This window comes from Oncorhynchus clarkii, chromosome 21, assembly GCF_045791955.1.
Source record: "Oncorhynchus clarkii lewisi isolate Uvic-CL-2024 chromosome 21, UVic_Ocla_1.0, whole genome shotgun sequence".
In the NCBI taxonomy this organism is placed as follows: Eukaryota; Metazoa; Chordata; class Actinopteri; order Salmoniformes; family Salmonidae; genus Oncorhynchus; species Oncorhynchus clarkii.
Window position 1 is genome coordinate 2,754,742 of NC_092167.1, and position 5,744 is coordinate 2,760,485.

Consider the following 5,744-nt stretch of genomic DNA (forward strand, 5'->3'; position numbering starts at 1 on the left):
TGGTAGTGAGAGAGTACCACTCACTACGGACAGCCGGACAGAGAGAGAGATCTTAAAGACGGAGAGCTTAGCATAGGAGCGGCCTTAGCACTTCTGAAGGTAACTGCATAACCCCGCCCATCCTGTCCACGTTGGAGGGAACGGAGCCAAGACACAAGGACACGAGTGGTCAAGGAGGCTTTCACTGCGGTGACCACACCCCCCTCCACTGATCCAGGCTCAATCAAGGACGTGCTCTCCATCTGGGGTGGCACCCTGGTCAAGTGAAGATGTGATTGGTTGGATTCTCTGCAAGACAGGAAGTAAACTAGAGTATAGAGGAAGGGCTTATGGAACGAGGCTTCCATAGTAGAATACCAAGTATCCTTGAACAGGCCTGAAGCCTCATCTGTCTGTTGGTAATGATCCAACAATGACCTGAACACAGTCTTAACGATTAGGATTTATTCGTTTATAAAAAATGTATTTTTTTTTCTTAAAAAAAATAAATAAATGTTTTCAAGATGTCTTTGATTTGAGTGGTTGAACGTGGAGGTTTTGTTTCTCTTCGACCTGTGAAGGAATTGTTGGACTAAATAAAAGGGTTTGACATGTTTTTCTAGATGTTTCTGTTGTGGAAGAAATGGGATGGTTGGGGTAGGATGTGTTTTAGTTTGGCGTGATATACAGGACAGACCTCTAACGGGAGGATGACAGACCTCTAACGGAGGATGACAGACCTCTGTAACGGTGGATGACAGACCTCTGTAACGTTGTCAGGTACCCCTGTCCCTCAGAACGTTGTCAGGTACCCCTGTCCCTCAGAACGTTTTCAGGTACCCCTGTCCCTCTGAACGTTGTCAGGTGCCCCTGTCCCTCAGAACGTTGTCAGGTACCCCTGTCCCTCAGAACGTTGTCAGGTACCCCTGTCCCTCAGAACGTTGTCAGGTACCCCTGTCCCTCTGAACGTTGTCAGGTACCCCTGTCCCTCTGAACGTTGTCAGGTGCCCCTGTCCCTCAGAACGTTGTCAGGATGTCCTGAACGTCAGGGCCTCTTCATGGTGTTTCAGTAGGAGTGCTGATGGAGGATGTTATGAATAAGAAGAGGTCGGACTGCTTCTAGATCAGATATACTTTATGAACTCAAGCCCTGAACAAGGTTCTCCTCTACCCTCAGTCCCCTCAGAAAGAATAGGACCTGCCCTGAACAAGGTTCTCCTCTACCCTCAGTCCCCTCAGAAAGAATAGGACCTGCCCTGAACAAGGTTCTCCTCTACCCTCAGTCCCCTCAGACAGAATAGGACCTGCCCTGACCAAGGTTCTCCTCTACCCTCAGACAGAATAGGACCTGCCCTGAACAAGGTTCTCCTCTACCCTCAGTCCCCTCAGAAAGAATAGGACCTGCCCTGAACAAGGTTCTCCTCTACCCTCAGTCCCCTCAGAAAGAATAGGACCTGCCCTGAACAAGGTTCTCCTCTACCCTCAGTCCCCTCAGACAGAATAGGACCTGCCCTGACCAAGGTTCTCCTCTACCCTCAGTCCCCTCAGAAAGAATAGGACCTGCCCTGAACAAGGTTCTCCTCTACCCTCAGTCCCCTCAGACAGAATAGGACCTGCCCTGACCAAGGTTCTCCTCTACCCTCAGTCCCCTCAGAAAGAATAGGACCTGCCCTGAACAAGGTTCTCCTCTACCCTCAGTCCCCTGAGACAGAATAGGACCTGCCCTGAACAAGGTTCTCCTCTACCCTCAGTCCCCTCAGACAGAATAGGACCTGCCCTGACCAAGGTTCTCCTCTACCCTCAGTCCCCTCAGACAGAATAGGACCTGCCCTGAACAAGGTTCTCCTCTACCCTCAGTCCCCTCAGAAAGAATAGGACCTGCCCTGAACAAGGTTCTCCTCTACCCTCAATCCCCTCAGAAAGAATAGGACCTGCCCTGAACGAGGTTCTCTACCCTCAGTCCCCTCAGACAGAATAGGACCTGCCCTGAACAAGGTTCTCCTCTACCCTCAGTCCCCTCAGAAAGAATAGGACCTGCCCTGAACAAGGTTCTCCTCTACCCTCAGACAGAATAGGACCTGCCCTGAACAAGGTTCTCCTCTACCCTCAGACAGAACAGGACCTGCCCTGAACAAGGTTCTCCTCTACCCTCAGTCCCCTCAGAAAGAACAGGACCTGCTCTGAACAAGGTTCTCCTCTACCCTCAGTCCCCTCAGAAAGAATAGGACCTGCCCTGAACAAGGTTCTCCTCTACCCTCAGTCCCCTCAGAAAGAACAGGACCTGCTCTGAACAAGGTTCTCCTCTACCCTCAGTCCCCTCAGAAAGAACAGGACCTGCTCTGAACAAGGTTCTCCTCTACCCTCAGTCCCCTCAGAAAGAATAGGACCTGCCCTGAACAAGGTTCTCCTCTACCCTCAATCCCCTCAGAAAGAATAGGACCTGCCCTGAACGAGGTTCTCTACCCTCAGTCCCCTCAGACAGAATAGGACCTGCCCTGAACAAGGTTCTCCTCTACCCTCAGTCCCCTCAGAAAGAATAGGACCTGCCCTGAACAAGGTTCTCCTCTACCCTCAGACAGAATAGGACCTGCCCTGAACAAGGTTCTCCTCTACCCTCAGACAGAACAGGACCTGCCCTGAACAAGGTTCTCCTCTACCCTCAGTCCCCTCAGAAAGAACAGGACCTGCTCTGAACAAGGTTCTCCTCTACCCTCAGTCCCCTCAGAAAGAATAGGACCTGCCCTGAACAAGGTTCTCCTCTACCCTCAGTCCCCTCAGAAAGAACAGGACCTGCTCTGAACAAGGTTCTCCTCTACCCTCAGTCCCCTCAGAAAGAATAGGACCTGCCCTGAACAAGGTTCTCCTCTACCCTCAGTCCCCTCAGAAAGAACAGAACCTGCTCTGAACAAGGTTATCCTCTACCCTCAGTCCCCTCAGACAGAATAGGACCTGCCCTGAACAAGGTTCTCCTCTACCCTCAGACAGAATAGGACCTGCCCTGAACAAGGTTCTCTACCCTCAGACAGAATAGGACCTGCCCTGAACAAGGTTCTCCTCTACCCTCAGACAGAATAGGACCTGCCCTGAACAAGGTTCTCCTCTACCCTCAGACAGAATAGGACCTGCCCTGAACAAGGTTCTCCTCTACCCTCAGTCCCCTCAGACAGAATAGGACCTGCCCTGAACAAGGTTCTCCTCTACCCTCAGTCCCCTCAGACAGAATAGGACCTGCCCTGAACAAGGTTCTCCTCTACCCTCAGACAGAATAGGACCTGCCCTGAACGAGGTTCTCTACCATCAGTCCCCTCAGAAAGAATAGGACCTGGTTTAACAAACATCTGTTTGTGATCTAAAAAAATCAGACAATGTCAGGAACTGCATCTCAGCTGTACTTACTGTCTGTTGGTGGGGGGCGCTTAACAGAAGGTCCACTGTAGGGCCCTGGGCAACGTGTGCACTATATAGGGAGTGAAGTCATCCACTCTGCCCTCAACAGGAGACATCTGGACCAGACTGACTAGCGAAGTGTTTACCCCGGTGGTCGCTACGACACCGTCACTTCCAGAAGGAAAGTCTTTTAATAGTGGATCAAAATGTAAATATGACGTTTTATTTTAAAGAAGGAATAATATGTTGGGATGTAAATAACATAGTTTGATGGTTTGTTGTTGTTTTGAACTTCTATTCCTTTTCTGAAAGGATGTCATGTTAAAGGTTAGTCTGTGTCGTCTTTTTGAGCAGCATGATCCATAGGACTGACTATAACCAGACAACAGCATTTTATACCCAACTGTTACTCACAATTCAGCTTGACCAATGAGGACATGTGATTGGTAATGCTAACCTGCCTGTTAACTATATACTGAACAAACATGTCAATTATTTAAACTCCGTTACAGTTCATTTAATGAAATCAGTCAATTGAAATAAATTCATTAGATCGTACTCTATGGAATTCACATGATTGGGCAGGGGTGTAGCCATGGGTGGGCCTGGGAGGGCACACACTCAGAATGAGTTTTCCCGACAAAAGGGATTCATTACAGACAGATACTCCTCAGCACCCCCCCCCCTCACGCGATCCCGCAGGTGAAGAAATCCGATGTAGATGACCTGGGCAGGCGTGGTTTCACCTGCAGTTGAGGCGGGTTGGACAGTCTCCCAAATTCACTCACTAAAACGATGTTGGACGCAGCTTATGGAAACAGCTCTGGTGGACATTCCTACAGTCGGCATGCCAATTGCATTCTCCCTCAACTTGAGACATCTGTGGCATGATAACACTGCACATTTTAGTGGCCTTTTTGTCCCCAGCACAAGGTGCACCTGTGTAATGATCATGCTGTTTAATCAGCTTCTTGATATGGATCATCAAGGAGAAGTGTTCACTGAAAGGGACGTGAAACAAAGTTGTGCACAACATTTCTGGGATGTTTTATTTCAGCTCCTCCCAGGAACCGACGTGTTCCGTGTCCTTGAATCCCAGTTATTTTCTACCGTAGTGTTGAGTCACTCAGCGTCAAAAACACTTTCAGTGGGGGGTTTCGCTCCTCCCTGATACTTGATTATATCTGATTAGGAACTCCCCTGACCTGGTTGTCTCTAAGTCTGAAAGGGAGACACCAGGCCCCTTCATGGAATGCGTTTGGCATAAGCCGGCAGGAAATGAGCCGGGTCAACAGGAGGGCCTCAAAACATTTTGGATCGCACCGTTGGCCACGCCCACCACCTCAGCTCCATTTTGAACCTGAAGAACCTGCAGTAAACACCATGTTCATCCAGCTGTACTTACTGTCCAGCCTCTGTAGAATAATCAATACAACGTTAACACATCTCCGTGTTGCACCGGATGTTGAGCTGTATTTGAGTGGTCTGTTATTTATGCCATTGTTACAAATTAATCTTCTTCAGCCCCAGACCAGACTAATGGATATTCAGATATGATCCCAGACAGCTTACCTCCAGACCAGACTAATGGATATTCAGATATGATCCCAGACAGCTTACCTCACTAGACCAGACTAATGGATATTCAGATATGATCCCAGACAGCTTACCTCCAGACCAGACTAATGGATATTCAGATATGATCCCAGACAGTTTACCAGACCAGACCAGACTAATGGATATGATCCCAGACAGCTTACCTCACCAGACCAGACTAATGGATATGATCCCAGACAGCTTACCTCACCAGACCAGACTAATGGATATTCAGAAATGATCCCAGACAGTTTACCAGACCAGACTAATGGATATTCAGAAATGATCCCAGACAGTTTACCAGACCAGACCAGACTAATGGATATGATCCCAGACAGCTTACCTCACCAGACCAGACTAATGGATATGATCCCAGACAGCTTACCTCACCAGACCAGACTAATGGATATGATCCCAGACAGCTTACCTCACCAGACCAGACTAATGGATATGATCCCAGACAGCTTACCTCACCAGACCAGACTAATGGATATTCAGAAATGATCCCAGACAGTTTACCAGACCAGACTAATGGATATTCAGAAATGATCCCAGACAGTTTACCAGACCAGACCAGACTAATGGATATGATCCCAGACAGCTTACCTCACCAGACCAGACTAATGGATATGATCCCAGACAGCTTACCTCACCAGACCAGACTAATGGATATGATCCCAGACAGCTTACCTCACCAGACCAGACTAATGGATATGATCCCAGACAGCTTACCTCACCAGACCAGACTAATGGATATGTTCCCAGACAGCTTACCTCACCAG

At 48.7% G+C, this 5,744-nt stretch overlaps 1 protein-coding gene across 1 annotated transcript in view; it reads left to right on the forward strand.

Annotated features, from left to right (window-relative positions):
- LOC139379633 (exportin-T-like) overlaps positions 1 to 595 on the forward strand; it is a 63,799-nt gene extending 63,204 nt beyond the window's left edge. Inside the window, exon 25 of the mRNA XM_071122439.1 lies at positions 1 to 595. This exon is cut by the window's left edge and continues 80 nt beyond it. The gene's annotated coding sequence lies outside the window, so the exon portion shown is untranslated.
- The last annotated feature ends 5,149 nt before the right edge of the window (positions 596 to 5,744 follow it).